The sequence below is a fragment of the Odocoileus virginianus genome, chromosome 2 (genome assembly GCF_023699985.2).
Source record: "Odocoileus virginianus isolate 20LAN1187 ecotype Illinois chromosome 2, Ovbor_1.2, whole genome shotgun sequence".
NCBI classification, from domain to species: domain Eukaryota; kingdom Metazoa; phylum Chordata; class Mammalia; order Artiodactyla; family Cervidae; genus Odocoileus; species Odocoileus virginianus.
Window position 1 is genome coordinate 64,178,187 of NC_069675.1, and position 24,211 is coordinate 64,202,397.

General features: G+C 42.3%; 1 protein-coding gene and 1 long non-coding RNA gene across 4 annotated transcripts in view; one reads left to right on the forward strand and one right to left on the reverse strand.

The window, feature by feature from the left end:
• Positions 1 to 14,660, reverse strand: part of LOC110128042 (uncharacterized) — a 47,582-nt gene extending 32,922 nt beyond the window's left edge. The window contains exons 1-3 of one of the 3 annotated variants that reach the window (XR_002311028.2): positions 7,233 to 8,154; positions 6,684 to 6,748; positions 3,954 to 4,044 (exon numbers count right to left, since the gene is read on the reverse strand). This is a non-coding gene — a long non-coding RNA (uncharacterized lncRNA). Of the gene's footprint in view, positions 1 to 3,953; positions 4,045 to 6,683; positions 6,749 to 7,232; positions 8,157 to 14,415 lie in introns of those variants that run through there. The other 2 variants (XR_002311029.2, XR_002311030.2) reach the window with 2 other exon arrangements.
• The window catches only part of ANTXR1 (ANTXR cell adhesion molecule 1), a 256,016-nt gene that overhangs the window by 224,715 nt on the left and 7,090 nt on the right, over positions 1 to 24,211 (forward strand). The gene's annotated exons all lie outside the window — the stretch shown is intronic.

The window sequence follows — 24,211 nt, forward strand, 5'->3', positions numbered from 1 at the left end:
GAAGTGAAGTGAAAGTGAAAGTCGCTCAGTCGTATCAGACTCTTTGCGACCCCATGGACTATACAGTCCATGGAATTCTCCAGGCCAGAATACTGGAGTCAGTAGCCTTTCCCTTCTCCAGGGGATCTTCCCAACCCAGGGATCGAACCCAGGTCTCCCACACTGCAGGAGGATTCTTTACCAGCTGAGCCACAAGGGAAGCCCAGAAATGATAGATGGCCTTGGTAATCATGATTCTGTAGATCTAGGGTTTGGAATCAGTGTGTTTGACAAGGATCCCAAGTGATACTTATGACTGAGCAGCTCTCCTGGGAGGCGTCCCAATTTGCCCACAGCCTCCTGACTGAGGTGCCCCCAGTTTCCTGGCAGGTGGGATCTCATCACCACAGAGCAGAGAGCAGCAGGCTGGTCACCTGAGTGAGGGGCCGCTGACCTCCCAGTGTGACTTACGAATCCATTCACTTTCCCTGGGCCGTCACACAGCAGACTCAAATTGATCAGATAGTCTGCAACCACCAGATCCTCTTCACCCCAGCTGTGACTGAGCCAGGGGTTCCCCCATGCCAGAATCAGTTTTCTTAAGTGCTAGACCTGGTTTTTAATCCTAAATACCTAAGTTATTTAATTTAGCCTGTTGTTGCAGCTTGTCCAGTTCCCTTTCTTATCCTGGCTCCATTCTCCCATGCATCAGGCAGCACTCGTAGCCAGAAGTCATCAGGACACGTGGCAGAAAATGTCCATGTGCCCTGTTGTCCACTGGTGGCAGGAGTCGCCCAGACCAGCAGCTCTGGACTTGGCCACAGCCCCTCCACCACCAGGAAGTTCCCCTTTCCTGTTGAGTTCTTCCTGAATCGTCTCTATCCTCCCTGTGTATTTTAAGTACAAGCTTTTTAGCTATTGAGAACCAAAGCAGGCCACTGTAAGGAAATTTTTATTGGAAAGAAACTGTCTGCCCTAAGGACAGTCCTTTTTTGTGTTTATGAAATTCTCAGAGTTAGAACCATGATTTAAAGAAATGGGAGGCCAACTAACTTGAAGTCTGTTTTGGTTAACATTCATGTTGATGGTGGTTTCACCTATTGAAACAGCAAAAATATTTAACAGAAATATCCACATAGGAAGCCAAGACAGCCCCACATAGGGAGTCCAAGAAACCTTGGACTTGGGCCCTCTCTTTCCCCTCTGTGGCTCAGCTTTTCCGGCCTATAAGGAAATGATGATTCCTGCTCCCTGCTCTTCACGTGGAACTACTGAAGTGATCCACAAGGTAAGGCCATGCTGGCATCAGAGTTTCTGAGGCAAAATTAAACAGTTACAGTTATAGCATCATCCCCTGAAACTATGATTCCTTATCCACCAAATGATCCCAGTGTGCCTGGAATGATGGAAGTGTTAGTTGCTCAGTTGTATCCTTCTCCTTGCAACCCCATAAACTGTAGCACACCAGGTTCCTCTGTCCATGGAATCCTCTAGGCAAGAATACTGGAGTGGGTTGTCATGCCCTCCTCCAGGGGATCTTCCCAACCCAGGAATCAAACCTGGGTCTCCCACACTGCAGGCAGATTCTTTACCATCTGAGCCACCAGAGAAGCCTGATGAGAAATGCTTAAAATTGGGAAAAGAAGCAATTAGCTGAGAGTTTTCTCATATGTTGAGGAGCAACAAGACACTGCTTCGAAACCTTCAAGTCTGAGACACAAGGGAAGATCACAGCTTGTATCTATAACCCAAAAGGCTCCCGTGAACTATTTAGGAATTATAAATAAGAATCACCCTGAAATCAGGTGTGTGTACTGTTCTCTATTTCTTTAAAACAACTTTTCAAAATATGTATTCCATGTCTTAGCTTCAACTGAATGTGCTTCTTAGGATGGATTTATGTAACAAGTAGTTGACTGTCCTCTGGTGGATTGTAAAGACAGAGTCCAGCATCTTCTCCTTGAACAGAGATTGTTGGGGGCTGATCATCACTAACTGTGAAACTTCAGGGTGGAGTGTTTGACCCCTAGAAGTCCCTATGCTCCAATGATTCTGCTCTCCTGTATCAAATTTGTTTTGAAACTCAAAGAGATCATCATTGCCTCAAATACAAAGAGTGATTTTATGTGATATGTCTTGGGAATACAGCTTAATGAAGGTGTATTAAATAACACATCATGTGCAGAACAGAGAAGATGGATGGAATGTCACAAAAAAGACTTAAGCAATATTTGTGTATACACTAAGTGGAAACATAGGGGGAGGCATTTTTTTTCTGTTGCCTTTTTTCCAAAAGTGTGGGGCTTTTAAGTGACACTATACATTTATAACAGTGGCCTGCTGACCAGGAGTTATCAAGAGACCCTCCAATTACAGAGGCTTCTCAAGTGGTTCAGCAGTAAAGAATCCGCCTGCCAATACAGGAGACACAAGTTCGATCCCTGGGTTGGGAAGACCCCCTGGAGAAGGAAATAGCAACCCACTCCAGTATTCTTGCCTGGAGAATCCCGTGGAAGGGGAGCCTGGTGAGCTACAGTGCATAGGGTCGCAAAGAGTTGGACACAACTTAGTGACTGAGCACACATGTGATTACAGAGGACCAGAACTCAGTGGCCACTATACCCCCAGACAATCAAGTTCCAATGAAACTGACTTAAAGACACATTTCAAAAGTATCTATACAACTTTATGCACCTAAAATACAGTAAAATCTCACCAGATATCAGAGTTTGGGAGTTTTATTTGCCCTTACACCCAGATGAAAGATTGTTTCTTTTAAAATGATCCAGATAAAGCCTCATCTTGTCCTTGTATCATAATTCAACTTTTAATGTGAGTGAGAGTGAAAGGGGGACCTAAGAATAAATTAAAAGGCACTCAGTGGGGTCTTAGTTCAGATCATGGCACAGTTCATCAAAGAGAGACTGTTGGCAGTTGATTAATTTTACCTGGATGGCATTTTCTCCTCTAGGGGGGAAAAAAAATCTCTAGTTCCTATTGCATCACCCAGAAAAAGGCGGATCCATTGAAATGTGAAAATGGTGAAATGTGGAAAAAATCATATAGCTCCCAAATATTAACATTGTTCAAGCTGGGATCATGAGCCTGAGGTTTTCTTTTATCTTAGTTCTGTAAAGTTTTTAATGTCCTCAATTGATTTTATTTAATGAAAGAAGTGGGAATTTAAGAAGAGAGAGAAAGCTGCAAATGCATGCTTGAAGGGATGATTGTAGAACTGGGTCTGTGATATCTGAGCTAGACTTTCTGAGGGTAAAACATGCTCCAGTTCATTGCATCAAAGCAAAGAGGCATGAGTGGTTGGTCACATGAGAGCATGATGGTTCTTTGCCTTGACCACTTCTGCTTACGCTGCATCCAGCACCATCTTCACATCTGTGGCCCAAGTCTCCCAAGACACTCATTCGCAAGGTCACATCATTCAAAATCATTTTCGGGTCTTCTTGTCTTTTTTTTTTGTCTAGTGATCCCCCAAGGTCTTTGGACTCAGCACTTTGGTATGAAATTCAATCTTCATTTAGTTCAGATTTTTTTTCTCTTTTCTCAGTGACAGAGTATGATGAGGTAATGTTTTCTGGCAGGCTGACCCAAGATTTGAACCTTCAAAAGTGAAACGCACTGAGAGCTGAAAACGCCAGTGTACAATATTTATTCAATATTCTTGAGTAGACAGTGATGTTTTCCTAGTGTTAATAACAGAGTGAACAGAACTGTCATTGTCCCCACATGCGCCCATTGCAAAGTTATAAACATATTAGTTATTCTCTATAACAATAGTAATAAACTGTAGAAACTTTTCAAAATGACCCAAGTAAACTGTCTTTTCCCCTAGAGACTATTTAGTAGGCTTTCTGTATTGGTCTGAACAACAGCAGGCCAGAAAGTGGATAAGGAATGACCCCAAAATCACTGGATGCTGAGGAAAGGGGTGAGGAGTGCAATGGTGTTGGAGGCACCTTGTCTGGTTTCCAAGGTAGCGGAGGTGGGAGGCGGCATCCTTGCGTAGGTTTCCTTAGACTGGAGCAGAGGAGCACCGTTGTCCCAGCCCTGGCATATCAAGAAGATAAACTTTGTAAAGGTTCTTCTCATTTATAAAAAGGGAAGTGAAGTGATAGTACTCTGACATTTGTGGTCAATAAACCCCTTTTGCATGGCCTAGAACCTTCTCTAAGGTTTTATTTTGCATAAATTGGTTTCATAATCACTTTCTAGAACTGCTCCTTTTTGTACTCTTTAATGTACCTTCAGGTATAAGGAGAAGTGGCATCTTTTCATTTATATAAAGAATGCATACATTTGTGATTTGCATTCAGAAAAAGCCCCTTCACTAACCATGTTCCACACTTCGGGGGTCCCTGTGGTTCCAAGAGAAACAAGGAAATGGCTCTCTTCAAGTCCAGAACAGTTCTGAGATGGCATCAGGTTACCTTTACTCAGAAGGCCCTGGTGGGACAGTGAACCACAGCTTGAGATCACTTCAGGAATACATGGATAGGGAATAAAATAGTACAGACAAGGGTGACTGAGTTACCAACAGCTTGGACATTGACAGACCCAGAGGGAAGGCCATGCCTTACTCAGCCAGCTCCTCTTTGTAGATAACATCACAAGCAACCTCTTCTGTCAATCTCACTCAAATGCTGTCTGTCACTCTTCAGCTGACATCTCCCTTTCTAAATCCTCTATAGTCTCCCTTCCCTTCTTAACTGGTTTCTCATTTTGATTTGGTAGGTTTCCCCTTCTATTAATTTACCAACCTGGAGAGATGAGGGTTCTGAATTTTCTGACTTCCTTCTCAGTTCATCCTTAAAATGGAACTATGAAGAAGTGCTCTCACTGGAAGGATAGCCCTCTACATGAACAGAGTAACTCAGGACTTTCTCCTTCAGCCCCAGTAAGGCTGATTCAAACTGGGAGATCAAGAATCTGCCTGCAATGGGGGCAACCGGGGTTTGATCCCTGGGTCAGGAAGATGCCCTGGAGAAGGGCATGGCAAACCACTCCAGTTTTCTTGCCTGGAGAATGCCATGGACAAAGGAGCCTGGCGGGCTGTGGTCCATAGAGTTGCAAAGAGCCAGACATGACCAAAGCGACTTAGCATACACACATATGTTAATCCCAGACTCCTAATTTATCTCTCCTCTCCCTTTTCCCTTTGGTAACCATAAATTTGTTCTCTATGTCTATAGGTCTATTTCTGTTTTGTAAATAAGTTCACTTGTATCTCTCTTTATTTAGATTCCACATATAGGCAATATTACATATTTCTCTTTGTCTGGCTTACTTCACCTAATATGATAATCTCTAGGTCCATCCATGTTACAACAAATGGCATTATTTCATTCTTTTCATGGCTGAGTAGTATTAGATTTAGATATATATACATGCCACATCTTCTTTATTCTTTCTTCTGTCAATGGACATTTAGGTTGCTTCCATGGCTTGACTATTGTAATAGTACTGCTATGAACATTGGGGTGTGTGTATTGAGTTAGAGTTTTCTTCAGATACATGTCCAGGAGTGGGATTGTAGAACTGTGGTGCTGAGAAGACTCTTGAGAGTCTTGGGGTCACACAGAGTCGGACACAACTGAAGCAACTTAGCATGCATGCACACAGGGGAAGAGGAACACAAAGCAAATTAACAAAAGCCTGACTTGTACATTTCTCAGGGCAGCCGCATTCCTATCCATAAATGTAATCTTCTGCTCCAGATCGTTCTCTGCCCCCTGTTGAGTGAGGCCTGCTGAAAGCCTGGTCACTTAGGCAGGACCTGGAGCAGATCATGCAGCCAAGGGAAATAAAGGTCAAGCTAGTTTCAAAGGTCTCATCAACCCATAGAAATGAGAGAGCCTGGGGCCAGAAGAGTGTTCAAGAAGGAAGAAATGCAGAAAACCAGTTGCATCAATGTAACGTAGGTGGAGGCCAAGAAGAATTCCAGAATCAGAGATCCATGCAGGCACCTGGGTGACATTTTGCTGCCATGGGAGGGGCTTGTACAACTGGGAGGGACCATTTAAATGGATAGAAATGAAGCAGGCAGTGCCACCAAAATCTCTCCAAGTGAAGAGTAGACCCTCTACTGAGAGTGAACTCTCTACTGAGTCCACTTCCACTGAACAAATAAAATGCACTGGTCATGGGCAACATCCTTTATTTGCAGTTAAGGTGCTGAAATCCACAGAAGCTTTCCTATATTTTATATCCTGCTTCCTTCCAAGGGATTTAAGGTATAATTTTTTTCCTCTTAATGATTTATGCTCTACTCTCACTAAATATCAGTCTAACATACCATTTCTTCCCAGATCTGACAGAATGTAAGCTCAGACCAGCCAGGGAAGAATTAAATATCACAAATATTTAATTAATGAGCCTGAATTAGTGAGGTGTTTCCTGTACCACAGTGATGAGGCATTTCAATACTGGGTCCCCTTTCAGATCCAACTCTACATTGTGTCATAGTTAGGAAGAATACGCGGGCCCAGTGGAGGCCTGAAACTAATTTTGAGGCTGAATAACTTAATGATTTTTACTCCTAAATGAATCCCAGATTTTGAATGCTATAAATTTTCCATTTCTTCGGCTGGCAATGGCAGACATCAACCATGACCTTTCAGGGCCTTGACTACTGTCTTCCTTTGGTTTCAATTTAAGAGGCACTCTGGCAGGATCACGGCAGCCCTTACCTGAAAAGCAGATGAGTCCAGGAAAATGTCAGTGGCAGCTTGGAGCCAGCCGGGCAAGGATCAGCCTGTGTAAATTTGAAGTGGGCAGCCAACTGCATGGTCAACATTTAAGAGGCTTCCCAAAGCCTACCTGCTCCAGCACGTCACCATAGTGACTTGCCTTAGCCCCCCAAATGCCCATTATTGGTGCCACCCCTTTAGAGTTAAACACTATCTTGGGACTTTCCCTTTAGGAGTTACAATATTAAGGTTAGCGGTTCAGCTGATGTAGCAAATCCCAAAACAATACAAGCTAGGGGCAACAAGATAGGGGCCTCCCAGGTGGCTCAATGGTAAAGAATCTGCCTGCCAAGGCAGGAGACACAGGTTCAATCCCTGGGCCAGGAAGTTCCCCTAGAGAAGGAAATTACAACCCACTCCAGTATTTTTGCCTGGGAAACCTCACAGACAGAGGAGCCTAGCAGGCTATAGTCCATGGGGTCACAAAAGAGTCAGTTATGACTTAGCAACTAAACAAATAGCAAAGAAGATAGAACTTTTTTTTCTCACATGTAACCTTCTGGCGATAAGCCATTCAAAGTCAATATGGCGGCTTCAATATGGTGGCTCTATGCTGTCAGGGGTCTAGGTTCCTTCTGTCTGTGTCTCCACTAATCCAAGTGTAGTGGCTTTCATCTGCATAGTCCAAGAAAGGAACAGGGGAGGGTATGTCCCTTCCTTTTAAGGCACTTCCTAGAATTTATACACACCACTTCTGCTCACAGCCAACTGGTCAGAGTTTAGGTCATGTGGCCACACCTCGACACAAAGGAAGCCACACCCACCTGCGAATTCCTGCATCACACTAGGTCAGCTTTCAGCATCACTTGCCCCACCTCTTCAACCAATTTATGCAATCAAGGCTGGGAAGTGTAGTCACTACTGTGTGGTCCTGTGCCCAGTGAAACTCCTAGGTTCTACCCCTGAAGAAAGAAAGTGAAAATGGATGTGGGAGACAGTTAACCATTGCTTTTTACAGTATATGTTTGCAGACATGAAAAGAAAGTGCCTATTAAGGAATAAACCTTCATAGTGGTCCCAGCTCATGCATCATATTAGAGATTGTCACATAGAAAGCACAGAGGACTGAAATGGTAAGCAAGTTTTGATTAGAAGAAAGTGGGGATATATGGAACCCTTCCCTAGGAAGGGCAGCTGGAGGGCACTAAAATTCTGAGGAAGTTAAAAATAGAGATGTGGAAAGCTCGAAGGGAATGGTGGGAACAGGGACATATCAGGACCCAGAGCCAATTCTCAAATATATAATATTACTGATGGCCAGCTCTTTAAGTAGACATGCTTCTTGATTCCTTCTGCTCTAGATTCATTCCAATCTAAAAAGCACATGTTGCTCAAAAGAAAGAGTTTAGCATTCAGCAGAGCTGGAGTTATATCTCTGCTCCATCATTTACTTGCAGAAAGGCCCTGGACAAATTACTTAGCCTTTCTGCCCTTTTCTACATTTTGAAATCACAGTATTAATATTAACTAATAGTACTGTTAGGGCTTCCCTGTTGGCTCAGATGGTAAAGAATCTACCTGCAATGCAGGAGACCTGCATTCTATCCCTGGGTCAGGAAGATCCCCTGGAGAAGGAAATGGCAACCCACTCTAGTACTTTTGCCTGGAGAATTCCATAGACAAAGGAACTTGGTGGGCTACAGTCCATGGGGTCTCAAAGAGTCGGATACAACTGAGCAACTAACACACACAGTACTATTAGGAGCACAAAATAAGATGATGTATATAAAACAACTAGTACTAAGGCTGGCTCAGTGAATGGTGGATGCAATTAGTATGAACGCTTTCATCTCATGATAAGCAACTGGTCACTCAAATATGGAGCTTAGACATTATGACAGGTCACAGGATAGAAGAACAGTACATGTGTGAGATGCTGTGAATCTAAAGGACACATACCCATTTAGGGTGCCAGCCATTCATTGGCAAGAGTATAGTAGCCGCAAAAGCAAAATGTTCTTTATATTTTAATTAATATTCTCTCCACTTGGGAAAAGCACTTTGATAACTACAGGCATTGGAAAAGAACTCACCCTAAAGATGGAATTCCTCACATTGTGCAAAAGAAGAAAACAGACCTTCATCCAGGAGCCTGTGTGTGTGGAGCAGGATGAGGCTGGAGCTATGCACTAGATGAATAAGTAATTTCGTAATTTTACATTTCACATCCAAGCTAAATAATGCTTTTGGCAAGGCAATCTCAGTTTATCTTCTGGCCCCTATTTTTTAAGGCAAATATCTCAACATAAATAAAATAATAAATAGACTATATTAACGATAGTTCTAAGTAGTCAGAGTCATTTAACTGGGATTAGGGACAAGGACAGGGAAAATATCCTCAAGGTTGTTAACTGGAAGAGACAGAAAGGGAGAGAAGGCTCTGAATAAAATTAGTTCATCTTGGGTCAGACTTTCACTCACTCAGCATGACCATGCCACAGTGTTTTCTTAAATTTTAGAAAAGTGCATGAAAGCAACATTATTACTGAGACCCATCCAAAATGTCAATTAAAACCAGGCTTTTTGGAAAAATAATTGCTGCACTGCTTAGCCGGACCCAACATTGAACTTGATACCACCAATGAAGAGAAAATGGTCAATACCAAGGGCTGGTTTGTAGAAAAGCAAAACTTAGAAACAATATTTAGGGCATGCTACATCAGGTCCTGCCACTCAGCACCATTCGCTTCCTCTTGAATCAGCAAATGTTTTCAATTAATTCCACCTCTAAAGTGCATGACCCTTGGAATCTCTGCATACATCTTTGTCTTGCTACCCTGAATGCTCTGAATTTTTAGAGTCCTTTTGGCCAGTGATCACTTTTCCTGGATCTCCTTTCTCTGGTCCTATTCCTTTTTTTGTTGTTGTTGTTTTTAAGATGTGTCAGAACAAGACAGGTACAGACATAACACATCAAGGTTTTATATAACAATGAGACATAAGTAGGAGATTTAAGTAGGAGACATAAGTAGACATAAGTAGGAGTAGCATCAAATGGGAAACTTCATTTGTAAAGCAGTTCCTTATGTCACTGTGTATGTTTTTGTCTTTGTTGACCGCAAGGGCATATTGATCTTCCTCAGAAGCCATAAGAGTGAATCCTTCTCTACGTGGACTTACTAATACATTCATTTGCATGACAAGTAATTCATTGCAACTTTAGGCATAGTTTAGACATGCACACTTAGCAGACTTTCATGTAACCTTAGGACAGAATTTATTTATCCACATTTGAGTGGCAGGATTACTGTATCTTACTGTATTTCCTCTCTGTCAGGGTACTTATAAAAATGTTTAAAGACTTTCAATGCTGGAATGGCAATTGGAACATAGGTACTTCACTTGACTGCAGAAGCAGGGAAGACCTTTCAACTTTGAGCTACCCACTGGCAGCATAGGAGTAAGTGATGGGATATCTCAGGCCCAGCTCACATAAGTAAGCTTGCACAAGTGTATAGACAAGGGAAAGCCTTTCAATATTGCAACATCTTGCCTATTTCTTTCCAGTTCAGCCTTTTCTCATCACCATAACAGCCTACATTTCATAATGAAAAATGTAGAGTAATATCAAGAGAACAAAAAGGGAAAATTGTGATGGTTTCCTTTGGAGTTATATCTTTTTCTCTTCAGTGGGCTTATCTTTCTCCTGAGGGCCCATGGATTCTAGCCATCTGAAGTCCTCGCCAATCAGTCAACGAGTAGAGCAAAGATCATGGTCCTTACCAACACCTTTGAAGGATACCAAGTTGAGTCCACAAAAAAAGAGAAACCCACAACAATTTCTTTACTCAGCTCCACAAAAAGGAATGATCCTTCTAGGCAAAGACATGAGTTACCACTTGTTTCAGTACCATTCTGTGACAAGTCACTCTAAAATATAATGGCTACTATGGTACATATACACAATGGAATATTACTCAGCCATTAAAAAGAATTCATTTGAATCAGTTCTAATGAGATGGATGAAACTGGAGCCCATTATACAGAGTGAAGTAAGCCAGAAAGATAAAGACCAATACAGTATACTAATGCATATATATGGGATTTTAAAAGATTGTAATGATAACCCTATATGCAAAACAGAAAAAGAGACACAGATGTACAGAACAGACTTTTGAACTCTGTGGAAGAAGGCGAGGGTGGGATGTTCTGAGAGAATAGCATTGAAACAAGTATACTATCAAGGGTGAAACAGATCACCAGCCCAAGTTGGATGCATGAGACAAGTGCTCAGGGCTGGTGCACTGGGAAGACCCAGAGGGATGGGATGGGGAGGGAAGGCAGGAGGGGGGATCGGGATGGGGAACACATGTAAATCCATGGCTGACTCATGTCAATGTATGGCAAAAACCACTACAGTATTGTAAGTAATTAGCCTCCAACTAATAAAAATAAATGAAAATAAATAAATAAATAAACTATAATGGCTACAAAAGCTTCCCCCATGTCTCAGCAGTAAAGAATCTGCCTGCAATGCAGGAGACGTGGGTTCGATCCCTGGGTTGGGAAGATCCCCTGGAGGAGAACATGGCAAACCACTCCAGTGTTCTTGCCTGGAGAATCCCACGGACAGAGGAAGCTGATGGGCTACAGTCCATGGGGTCACAAAGAGTCAGACATGACTGAAGTGACTTAGCGTGCATGCCTGCATGATGGCATATTTCACAGAACTAAAACAAATAGTTCTAAAACTTACGTGGCATCACAAAAGATCCCAAATAGTCAAAATAACCTTGAAAAATAAAAACAAAGCTGAAGGTATCACAGTCTCTGAGTTTAAAGAAGACATACAGGAAAGTTAATTCCTACAGCTTCAAATGGAAGAACATAATTGTAAATGAAGCAACTGATAAAGGATTACTCTCCAAAATATACAAGCAGCTCATGCAGCTCAATATCAGAAAAACAAACAACCCAATCAAAAAATGGGCAGAATACCTAAACACATTTCTCCAAAGAAGACATACAGATGGCCAATAAACACATGGAAAAAAATGCTCAACATCACTCATTACTAGAGAAATGCAAATCAAAACTACAATGAGGTATCACCTCACACCAGTTAGAATGGCCATCATCAAAAAATCTACAAACAATAAATGCTGGAGAGGATGTGGAGAAAAGGGAACTTGCACAGTTGGTGGGAATGTAAATTGATATAGCCACTATGGAGAGCAGTATGGAGATTTCTTTAAAAACTAGTGATAAAGTACCATATGACACAGCAGTCCCACTACTGGGCATGTACCCTGAGAAAACCATAATTCAAAAAAACACATGTACCCCCAATGTTTATTGCAGCACTATTTACAATAGCTAGGACATGGAAGCAACCTAGGTGCCCATTAACAGATGACTGGATAAAGAAGTTGTGGCACATATATACAATGAAATATTACTCAGCCCATACAAAGGAGCAGATTTGAGTCACTTCTAGTGAGGTGGATGAACAGACTGAAATAAGTCAGAAACAGAAAAATAAATACCATGTAATTGGCACTGATGGTAAAGAACCCTCCTGCCAATGCAGGATGTATTGAGACATGGGTTTGATCCCTGAGTCAGGAAGATCCCCTGGACGAGGGCATGGCAACCCATTCCAGCATTCTTTTTTTTTTTTAGTTTATTTTTTAATTGAAGGATAATTGCTTTATAGCATTTTGTTGTTTTCTGTCAAACCTCAACATGAATCAGCCATACATATACATATATCCCCCTCCCTTTTGAACCTCTCTCCCATCTCCCTCCCCATCTTGCCTGGAGAATTCCATGGACAGAGGGGCCTGGCAGGCTACAGTCCACAGGATCACATCGGTCAGACATGAGTCGGAACATGACTGAAGCAACTTAGCACACATGGAATCTAGAAAAATGGTACTGATGAACCTATGGAATCTAGAAAAACGGTACTGATGAACCTATTTGCAGGGGGAGAATAGAGACACAGACATAGAGAATAGACTGGACACTGCAGGGGAAGGAGAGAGGGGGATGCATTGAGAGAGTAGCATTGACTATACTAGAATTTACCATATGTAAAATAGCTAGCTAGTGGGAAGTTGCTGTGTAACAAAGGGAGCTCAACCCAGTGCTCTGTGACAACATAGAGGGGTGGGATGACGTAGGGGGTGGAAGGGAGCGGCAAGAGGGAGGAGACATTTGTATACTTTTGACTGATTTGCGTTGTTGTATGGCAGAAACCAACACAACATTGTAAAGCAATTATCCTCCAATTAAAAAAAGTTTCTTTTTAAGTACAAAAAAAAAAAAAAAGACACACATATGGCCAACAGGCATGCCACTAGTTATCAGGGACATGCAAATCAAAACCACAATGAGATACTGCCTCACACCTGTTAGAATGGTTATTATGGAAAAGACAAGGAATAAAAATGTTGGAGAGGATGTAGAGAAAAGGGAACCCTGTGCACTGCTGGTGGGAATGTAAATTGGTGGAGTCACTATGGAAAACAGTAGTAAGATTCCAAAAAAAAGTAAGAATAAATAGTGTGTGTGTCTCTCTGTGCATGTGCTAAGTCACTTCAGTTGCGTCCGACCCTGTGTGACCCTAGGGACTGTAGCCTGCCAGATTTCTCTGTCCATGGGATTCTCCAGGGAAGAACACTGGAGTGAGTTGCCATGCCCTCTTCCAGGGGAACTTCCCAACCCAGGGATCAAACCCACATCTCTATGTCTCCTACATTGGCAGGTGTGTTCTTTACCACTAGTGCTACTTGAGAAGCCCAGAATTACCATATGACCCAGCTATTCCACTTCTGGACACTAACTTGGAAAGACATAGACTCTTGTGTGTTCACTGAAGCATTTTTTTCCAATAGCCAAGATATGGGAAAAGCCTAAGTGTCTGTCAGTGGATGAGTGGATAAAGAAGATCTGCTATGTATGTATGTATATGTGCATATGTGTATACATATGTGTGTATGTATACATATTATATGTATATATATATATATATATATATATATATGCACACACATATATAAACGGGCTTCCCAGATGCACTCAGATGATAAAGAATCCGCCTGCAATGCAGGAGACCCAGGTTCGATTCCTGGGTTGGGAAGTTCCCCTAGAGAAGAGAATGCAACCCACTCCAGTATTCCTGCCTGGAGAATTTCATGGACAGATGAGCGTGGCAGGCTACAGTCCATGGGGTTGCAAAGAGTAGGACACAGCTGAGAGGCTAACACTTTCATTTTTACTTTTCATACACATAAACACAGTGGAGTACTACTCAGCCGTAAAAAAGAATGAAATCCTGTTATTTGCAACAATATGGATGGACTTTGAGGATGTTATGCTTAGCTAATAACTCAAAGACAGCTACCATAGCCTATCACTCATATGTGGAATCTAAAAAACAACCTACAACAACAAAAAAAACAAACTCATAGATACAGAGGACACATTAGTTGTTATCAAAGGGGAAAGAGGTGGGGGAGGACGAAGGGGGTCAATTGTATAGTGATGGATGGTAACTAGACCTGTGGTGGTGATTCCTCTGTAGTGTACACAGATATTGAACTATAATGCTATCCTCCTCAAGCTTGTATAATAAAATAAGTAAATAAAATATAGTGGTTTAAAACAATAACTTGCTATTTCTCTCACAGTTCTGTGGGCTGACCTGACTCACCTGTATAATTCTCACCTGGGGTCTGGTCTCTCATAAAGTTGCAGTCAGATGGTGGCTAGAGCTCATCATCAGGATGGACTGGGCTAAATGTCCAGGAAGGCTTCTTCACTCACCTCTCTGTGCCCAGTGATCTCCACGTGGCCTTTCACTACAGTAGTCTGGACCTCTTACACCGAGTCTCAGGGCACCAAAAACAGGAAGCAGAAACTCCCAGGCCACTTGATATCAGTCTCAAAGCAGTACATCATCTCCATTATGCTTCATTATTCAAAACTATCACAGGACTTCCCTGGTGATACAGTGGATAGGAGCCTGCCTGCCAATGCAGGGGACACAGGTATGATCCCTGGTCCGGGAAGATTCCACATGCCGCAAGGAGCATCTAAGCCCATGCACCACAATTACTGAGCAACTACTGAAGCCCTTGCGTCTAGAGCCTGTGCTTCTCAACAAGAGAACCTGCTGCAATGAGAAGACTATACACGGCAACGAAGAGTAGCCTCCGCTCACTGCAACTAGAGAAAGCCCGTGAGCAGCAACAAAGACCCAGCGCAACCAAAAATAAACAAATAACTCTAAATGAATAAACTATCACAAACCAGATTCAAGGGAGTGGAAAAATGGACTCTTCCTCACCAGGGGGAGAAGCCTGTACCCAGAGGAAGGAAGGAGTTGATGGCAGCCATTCCTGCAGACAAGCTACCCAAACGGGAAGAGAGAATTCTTTGGAACAGAACTCTCTGCCTAGACTGCTCTGAGAGAGGCCCCTCCCCTGCTGCTCTTGGGTGGCCCAATGACTAAAGCAGCAAAGCAAACTTTGAGCAAATACAATTGTTTAAAACTGAAGTATAGAGGAATTAATAAACCCATACCACTTTTAGACTTCAACAGATCAAGCTGATGAAAAAATAAATAAACAACAGATAGAGAGGCTTTAATCTAATAAAAGTAGATTTTCGGATATTTCTTTAACAGTGTACCCATCAACTAGAAAATTCACAGTATTTTTTCAATTTGTGAAAAATTACTATAACTTAGGCAACAAAGAAAACTAGGAAGAGGAGAAAAAATATAATTTTACAGGCCACGTTTTTCCCACCATATCACCACCAAAAATACAAATAAACAAACCATGCCTGGAAGTTAGGAATAAGAATTTAACTCTTTTTTAAAGTCCTTAGAAGTTTTAAAACACTCTCATAAATTACTGTTGAGTCTAAGGGGAAATGAAAATGACAATTACTGGGATTCTAGAAAATAATGACAATTAGAACACCACAATTAAAACCTAAATGGGAATTGGAAAAAATCATAGCCTTAATTCTTTTCATTGTTAGAAAAAAATGAAAACAATGAGCTAAGCATTCAGTTAAAAATTAGAAAAGAATATGAAACAAATCTACAAAAAACAAGGAATCTGTGAGTCTAAGAACAAATTAATGAAAACCAAGCAAAATGAGTAGAACTGAGAAATAAGTCTTAAAATTTTTTCTTTGCAAATACTAGTATCGTTGACAAATCTTTGAAATTCAGAAAAGTCAGGATATATAAATACGTATAATATGGATAATGAGAAAAGGGGTATTATCACAAAGAAAGAGATTTGCATTAATTGTAAGAATTTCCCATGTACAAAGCATAGATCTATGCAATGGATTAAAAAAATCTTGATAAAATGAATGATTTTCTAAGAAAGGATAAATTATAGAAATAGACTCAAGAAAAACTATAAAACCTGAATAGGTCAGTATCTGTGGCAAAAACTTTTAAAACCATCAAAAAGCTGCACTTAAGAAAAATAACATGTCCATAAAGATTCTGAGAGAATTTTCTCATTCTTTAGTGAACTAATAATTCTTAGGCTATTTCACAAATATAGAATATACAAAAAAGATGAAAATCTTCCCAATTCCTTTAATGAAAATTATTACCTTGATGATAAAAAGAACAAAAGTGGCCAATCTCACATGTGAAAATTGGTGCAAAAATCCCAAATCAAAAATTAACAATTTTCAGAAGTTTTTTTTAGAAATATAAGGATAGTTAGAAATTAAATAGACTCATAATGCCCAATAAAGAATTTAATAATTGCATTTGGTATTTTCACGTGACAGATTATGCAACCATTGAAAATGGAAGGGGAGAAATGACCATAGCATTTTATTTAAAAAACTTTGATACATGATGATACCATTTTTGTAAACATGTGCCCACTCTCTGTGTGTGTATGTATGTGTGTGATCTGAAAGAATGAGTACAACTCTGAGTGTGATCATTGAAATTCTTCCCTCCTCTTTTCCCTCCTTCCTTTGTACATTTTCCAAACTTTCCACAAATAAATTGTAGAACTTGGTAATCAGAAAAAAAGGGGGAATTTTGCCCTTAAATGTCTTATCTCAGTCGTTCTTAACAAACCCCGTGTTTACACGTGTCCCACTCAAGATGTGCCATTTTTATATATTTCTACCCTTTCATTTTTCTAGTTTGCTCTTGTTACCAAATATTTCCTTCGTGCTTTCATCTTACCCTCAGTTTTGGCATCCAAAGAAGTTATTATGGAGAGCAGGCCAGTATGTGTGTCAGCAAAATGCATCAAATAACTAAAGGAATTGACCTTGGATGCTTTTCCACGAACAGCACATAAAAGGCAGGCTATTATATGAGATTTATAGACAGGGTAAGGGTGCAGTGGAGAAAAGGGAGCAGAAAAGAATTCTGGCATCACCACTCACAACACACCCTTCTCTTCGCCCTCGGCTCTGACTTTAGGGAAGAGGCAGAAGGCAAGACAGGTGTCTCTGCAACTTTGTCCCTGTCCTTGACTTGTGCCTATGAATGGATGCTGTTAAATGAAAAGCCAGAGTGTGGTATCTTCATTTCCAGTGATGGACCAAAGCTCAAAAAAAGAAAAGCACATGAAATTGGCAGAAAGAAATACCAAGGGAGCAGGACCAATTCGTGCTGAGGAACTTGGATATTTTCCTGTAGAAGGTGGGGAGACACTGAAGAATTTAAGCAGGAAGACAACCTTGACTGTGTGTCTATGTAATGTGTATATGATTATATATATTTATATTTACATATAGAAATATATGAATGTTTATATATACAGGCATGTTCTGTGCTGAGTCACTCAGTTGTGTCCGACCTTTGAAACCCCATGGACTGTAGCCCGACAGGCTTCTCTGTCCATGGGGATTCTCCAGGCAAGAATACTGGAGTGGGTTGCCATGCCTTTCTCCAGGGGATCTTCCCAACCCAGGGATTGAACCCAGGTCTCCCACATGCAGGCAGATTCTTTACCATCTGAACCACCAGGGAAGCCTATATACAGGCATACATATATCTTATTGCATGCATGCTCAGTCACTCAGTTGTATCCAACTCTTTGTGATCCCATGGACTGTAGCCTGTCAGGCTCCTCTGTCCACAGGATTTTCCATGCAAGAATACTGAAGTGGGTTGCCATTTCCTCCTCCAAGGAATCTTCCCCAACCCAGGGATTGAACCTGTATCTCCTGTATCTCCTGCATTGCAGGTGAATTCTTTAGGCAAGTCCACATACATGTTATATATAGTTCTATTCATTCATGTTTGTGCATACATGTGTATGTCTATGTGCATTTGTTGTTCAGTCACTAAGTCATGTCTGAATCTTTGTGACCCAGTGGACTGCAGCCCACCCGGCATCCCTGTCCTTCACCATGCCCAGAGCCTGCTCAAGCTCATGTCCATTGAGTCAGTGATGCCATCCAACTATCTCATCCTCTGTTGCCCTCTTCTCTTCCTGCCCACTACATATAAATTTTACATGGAAACCAAAATGTCACTGGAAAAGAGAAAGGCAGAAAGCAGGAAGACAGGTTCACTGAGTGGCTCAATTTATAGAAGAGAAGCCAACAGCGAGAGCATGGAGGAATGAATGGAAGGATAGGAGACATCTTTAAGAGAGAGAATCAGGGACTTCTTTAGTGGTCCAGTGGTTAAGAATCTGCCTTGCAACGCAGGGGAGGTGGGTTTAATCTCTGACTGAGAAACTAAGATCCCATGTGCCACAGGGCTACTGAGCCCACGTGCCTCAACTGGAGAATCCACACATCACAACAGAAGATCCTGCCTGCTGTAATGAAGATCCCGTGTACTGCAGCTAAGACCTAATGCAGCCAAAAATAAAATAAATAAAGTATTCATCATTTGTAAGAGAATCAGAACTCTGCTTCTCCCTGACTGTGGCAATAGATGGCCATCCCCCAGTTTCCACTTATATTTCCTAACGGAGATCAACCCTAACTGAATGACTGCCTGCAAATTTAGTCAGTTCCAAACTCCCAGAAGAGAGAATCTGATCTGTCTACCTCAAATTAGGTGTCCACTCCCTTGTCCAGTCAACTGTGACCAAGGACAGGGCCACAGAACACAAATGTTGTGTTCTGTGTGTGTGCTTAATCACTCAGTCATGTCCAGCTATAGTTGGACTGTAGCCCGCCAGGCTCCTCTGCCCATGGGGATTCTCCAGGCAAGAATACTGGAGTGGCTTGCCATGCCCTCCTCCTGGGGATATTCCCAACCCAGGGATCAAACTTGGGTCTCCCACATTGCAGGCAGATTCTTTATCATCTAAGCCACAGGGAAGCCCATGGGTGCTGAGATCCATTTATCTGTGGGATTGTTTGATTGCTGCCCACCTCCACTTCTAGGCTATATTCTTCTTGAGGGCCAGGTCTGTGTTTGGTTGCTCAGAACTGTCTGTAGCACCTTATAAGGTATTCAGGACATGGTTAGCACTCAAAAACCATTTGTGGGAAAGAAATGCACAAATGACTTAACAAATGAAGAGATTCAAGCAGAAGAAAAGGCATGATGCAGTTTTCAAATCCAGTCCTCCATGCGTTCATTGTTCATGTGTCTCATTTATCACCAGAGCATCTACTTCAGCAGAATTACATCAGTTGCTTCAACACGCCAGTGAGCTTTTTGTGGTCTAGCCTGAGAACCAACCCCCATTTACAAGAATGATGTAAGTTAGGAACTATGCTCCTAATTCTAAACAACTGACATAAAACAAACTTTGGAAACCTGATCCATTTGTAACTTGAGAAATACCCCCAAACAGGACAATCAATGGAGGAACTAAACCAGAGAGTAAAGGTATTTGTCAGATGAAACTTGGCAGACGTGTTCTCCATTTTCCGTCTGATTATTTTCATATTCTTCCTGTGAAATCCAATTTCCTTAAGTGACCTCTGTTCGTAGGAAACTATTTGGTTTAATCAGTGGAAGCCATGGCGTATTTTTAACCATCTCTGAAGGCCAGCTCCCTCTCCACTGAGGGTGCCTGATACCCAAACAAATGTTTCGCAGCACTCAGAACCCATGAGCTCACCACTGGCAAGTCTTCTGCACACAATCAGACCTCAGCTCTTCTCACACATCTCCCGCAAACCCAAATTCAGAACCCACAGGCAAGCTTGAATCCTTACCATGGTAACAAAAAAGAGCAGAGCATAGAGAATCCAATTCTGAATTTTCAGCCTATTAATGTTCTATAAATCTGATGACCAAATGGAAAATATGCAATACAAAGAGTTAGCCAAACTAAATAGTCTATAAAAAGATGTGCAAACTGGGTGCTCCTGAAGACTTCGGATTAAAATATCCAAGTTAAAGAGTTCCAAGGCAGTTTGAATTTCGATAGAATTTTAAAACATTAGAGCTGAAGGGTCTTTGGACATCATCTAGCAAGCACAACAGTTTTGTTCCAGAGATGATGAGGCTGAGACCCAAGAGAGAAAGGGCCTCAGGGTTTCACATGCTAGAGGCAGAACTGGGGGTAGAGCTCTGCCTGCCAGGCCAGACCCGCAGGACAGACAGACCACAGTCCCACACCCCCAGCTTCCTGCCTGTTCTTCCTGGACCATCTGTCTGCAGTTCAAAGCTGGGAAGAATCCAGAACCTGGTCAATAAGATCTTTCATCCTGCCTATGCCGTGATCATTTCAGAGTGTGTCCCCTCCACTTTAGATAGAAAGTTTTATTGAAGACCAACTTCCCTTGATAAATCAATAAAAAGTAACCTAAAAAGGTATGTTTAAAAGTAACATGTGAACATTTCAAGTGTGGAAATCAAAGGGAATACATAGAATTCTTGCCACTCCTATGGTCAAAGGAAACCATCGCAGGATGACTGAGGAGATGTAAACAGAGCTGTGAGATGATGGACCTTTGGTCCTCTGAGAACCTGGACTTGCAGGAAAAATCCGAGCTTCCTAGGAAGGCTTGCTACACCTCAGAGACACTTGGAGATGTGAGCAGTATTCGCTGAGTGCCAGCCTAAACTGGAACCTCATGCTGCTATGAAGATCTCAAAAGGAGAGGAAGCAGATGGAGCCTCAAAAATATTCACCCGCACATTGGGGAACAAAGTTTATATTGAGAAGAAAACCAAGTGGCAGAGTACAGACTACATTAAATAAATATTTGTGGAGAGCTTAGGATGTGCTCAGCTAAACATCCTGCAACAAAAGAGCAAGAATTTAATTGAAAGGTGTAAGCAAAGACCAGATCACAGAAGGCTGCGTATGCTATTGGAGGGAGGTGTTTGGAATTTACTTTAAAGATCACTCAGTTCAGTTCAGTTCAGTCACTCAGTCGTGTCCAATCTTTGCAACCCCATGGACTACAGCATGCCAGGCCTCCCTGTCCATCACCATCTCCTGGAGCTTACTCAAACGCATGTCCATTGAGTCGGTGATGCCATCCAACCATCTCATCCTCTGTCCTCCCCTTCTTCTCCCACCTTCAATCTTTCCCAGCATCAGGGTCTTTTCAGAGGAGTCAGTTCTTCCCATTGCGTGGCCAAAGTATTGGAGTTTCAGCTTCAGCATTAGTGGGAGCCATTGAATGATGGTGACCTGAGAAGTGAATTGACCAGACATAGGTTCTGGAAAGATCCCTTGACAGCTGATGGACTGTGGCCAAGTACTACATTATATGATACTATCTACAAGTGCTTCAACAGCATTATTAGCACTTTTAGTCTATATTCAGGATAATACAATAAAAGGGGGGGGGGGCTGGTGAATGAGAGCCTAGGGCAAGCAGAGCTAGGTTTTATCCCATTCCTACAATTTACCAGCTATGGTCTTGACCACGTTCTCTAAATAGTTCTACCTCCTCAGTCGACTTCCTTTCTGTACACTGATGATAATACTTAGCTGATGGGGTTTGATAATAAAAAAGTGGATGACGTGCCTGGACATTTCTAAGAATCCTCCCAACACCATTAAATGCAACCAAATCAAAGTAGAATTTTTCAGTTCAGAGGGAACACCACCTAGCATCCTGCTGTGCCTCCACTTAGCAGGAAATACTGTTGCATTTTCTTCTTAAAATTTAATCAGGACATTTTATTGCTAACGTGTAAAAATAATTGGCATTTTTACTTTGTAAATGAGCAATGAGGTAAACTGAGGTCAAAACCAAATATTGGCTCTGAATCAAACCACCCAAAAGCAATAGTGCAAAGAATTAAACTGGTTACAGAGACCAGTGCAGGAACTAAGTGCTTCTACTTCCTAGCAGCCTTTTAACCAAACAGTGGTGCAGATTTGCTGGCATATGTGACACTGAAAACATCTGGCCTTTCTATTACCCTCTCACAAGCAAAAACTGATGTCGTGTAAACTGATCTTTAGGCCAATTATATGGTCTAAGAGTTACAGTGTTTGTGTTGGCTCCTCTGGCTCAGGTTTTAAGAATTTAATTTGTAGCCACACCCCTGCCTGAAGTCCTAACTGCATCTTAACTGTAACTGACTCCAGGGATCTGTTTATGCGGTGTCTGCATCTTCTTTTGGGGAGGATAAGTATGTGTGACAGCATTGCCAGTCAACTGTGTCCTGTAAGAATAGGTTATAGGAGTGGCGCAGCAATGGGGGATAGAAGAGGGTGGGGAAATGAGCGAGCTCTGGGAGCTGCTCTGGTCACGTGTCCATTGCTACATTTTTTTTCACCCCTGTGTATCAGTTTTATTCTAGAAGCCAGGTGAGGAATGTAGAGGTTCTACCCCACAGTTCTCCTAGAAGGCACTAAACTAGGAGTCAGAAAACCTGCTACTACCTCCAAGTGGCCCTTCTACCCTAGACAAGGTCATTATGTCTGAGCACAATAGACATTACTGTGTCTGTTTCCCCACCTAGACTCAACTTCACTTACCAAACACAAGTGCCAGGCACTGTTCCAAGCCCATGACCAGTGCTGGTTAGGTTAATCCTCATCTTGACAGGAGTGGCAGCTGGCGTATTATCCCCACCTCACGTCTTGCAGGGGCGTGTCACTCACAGCAGACGGAGGCCGGGAGCTTGCCCCCTCCCCTCGGGCTCCGAGCTGCCGCTCTCGGCTCCAGTGCGCCAGCTCTGTACCTGTGCCCTGCAGCAGGGGACCCCACGGCACGCTTGGGGTGTTACTGACTATAGGAAGGGGTGCTCTCTGCCTCTCCCCCACCCCACCCCACCCTTGCCCTCAGCTGCTATGGCCAAAGGCTGTGAGGGTGACTGGAGAGGGGCTGAACAAGGAAGATCTCTCCTCTCCTCACTCTCATCTCCCCTCCCACGCTCCAAACCCTGCCTGCTTTTACTCCATCTTTAGCTGACAGCCGTGAGAGAGTTTTGTTCAGTGGATCCTTTCAAACCCTTCTGAAGACATTGAGGAATCCAAATCTGGGTTATGAATGGAAGTATTGATAGAAGAAGCCTGGGAGCTCCTAATTTTGTCTCTGGTAAAAGTACTAGTTACAATTGCATGAAATAATTAAACAGACTCTGGGTTCATTCACCTCGTCTCTTGCCCACCCTGACCATCAACTGATCCCTGGAGGGAGGGAGAGAATAGTGGGACAGCCAGACCTAAAGGAGATCTGAAGGTACGTGGGGCCTCGACCACAGGCATCAGCATCTCCTTCCCCAGGAAGGGAACTTCCCTTCAGCTTTAAAGGAAATGGGTTTCTCTAGTATCTTGGTCTGGTCAGGCATATCTAGGAACATAGGACAGAACATGTAGTACAGTAAATCCCAGCGCTGAGTTACCCATTCAAGGAACTTATCACAGATGGTAATAAAATTAGGACTTTCACATCTTGAAAGAAAGAGCTGTATCCAGGATCATAAATAAACTATATAACTGAGGCTTAGGTTTATAAAGCTGAAAAAGAGGGCTACTTGAGCAAACAGGAATTCACAGTACTGGGTCACAAAATTAACTCATGAAAGTCCGACTATGATCTTGGAGTTGCAATGAGAAGATGGTAGCTGATTTCTGCAGTTGGTGGACCCCAATCAGAACCTAATGAGGTCAGTCCCTGGTTTAATTTCATAAATGCAAGCTCATTGGGGTGCTGGCACCTAAATATGGCCTTGTAATTCCTAAACCAACAGTGGAGCAGCAGATGACAAAACAAGGCCAGTGCCTTCCAGAAGTTTCTCATCTAGTCAGGAAGCCAGGGCACTTACAAATAAAGCAATTATAGGATGCAGACTTCAGAGTGTAGACGGTAACTAGAGAATTCAGTGAGGAAAGCAAGGAATGAGTAGAAGCCGGATTTTTTTTTTTTTTTAATTTATTTTTATTAGTTGGAGGCTAATTACTTTACAATATTGTAGTGGTTTTTGCCATACATTTGACATGAATCAACCATGGATTTACATGTGTTCCCCATCCCGATCCCCCCTCCCGCCTCCCTCCCCATCCGACCCCCCTGGGTCTTCCCAGTGCACTAGCCCCAAGCACTTGTACTTTTCAGGGAAAGATGCGTGGAGG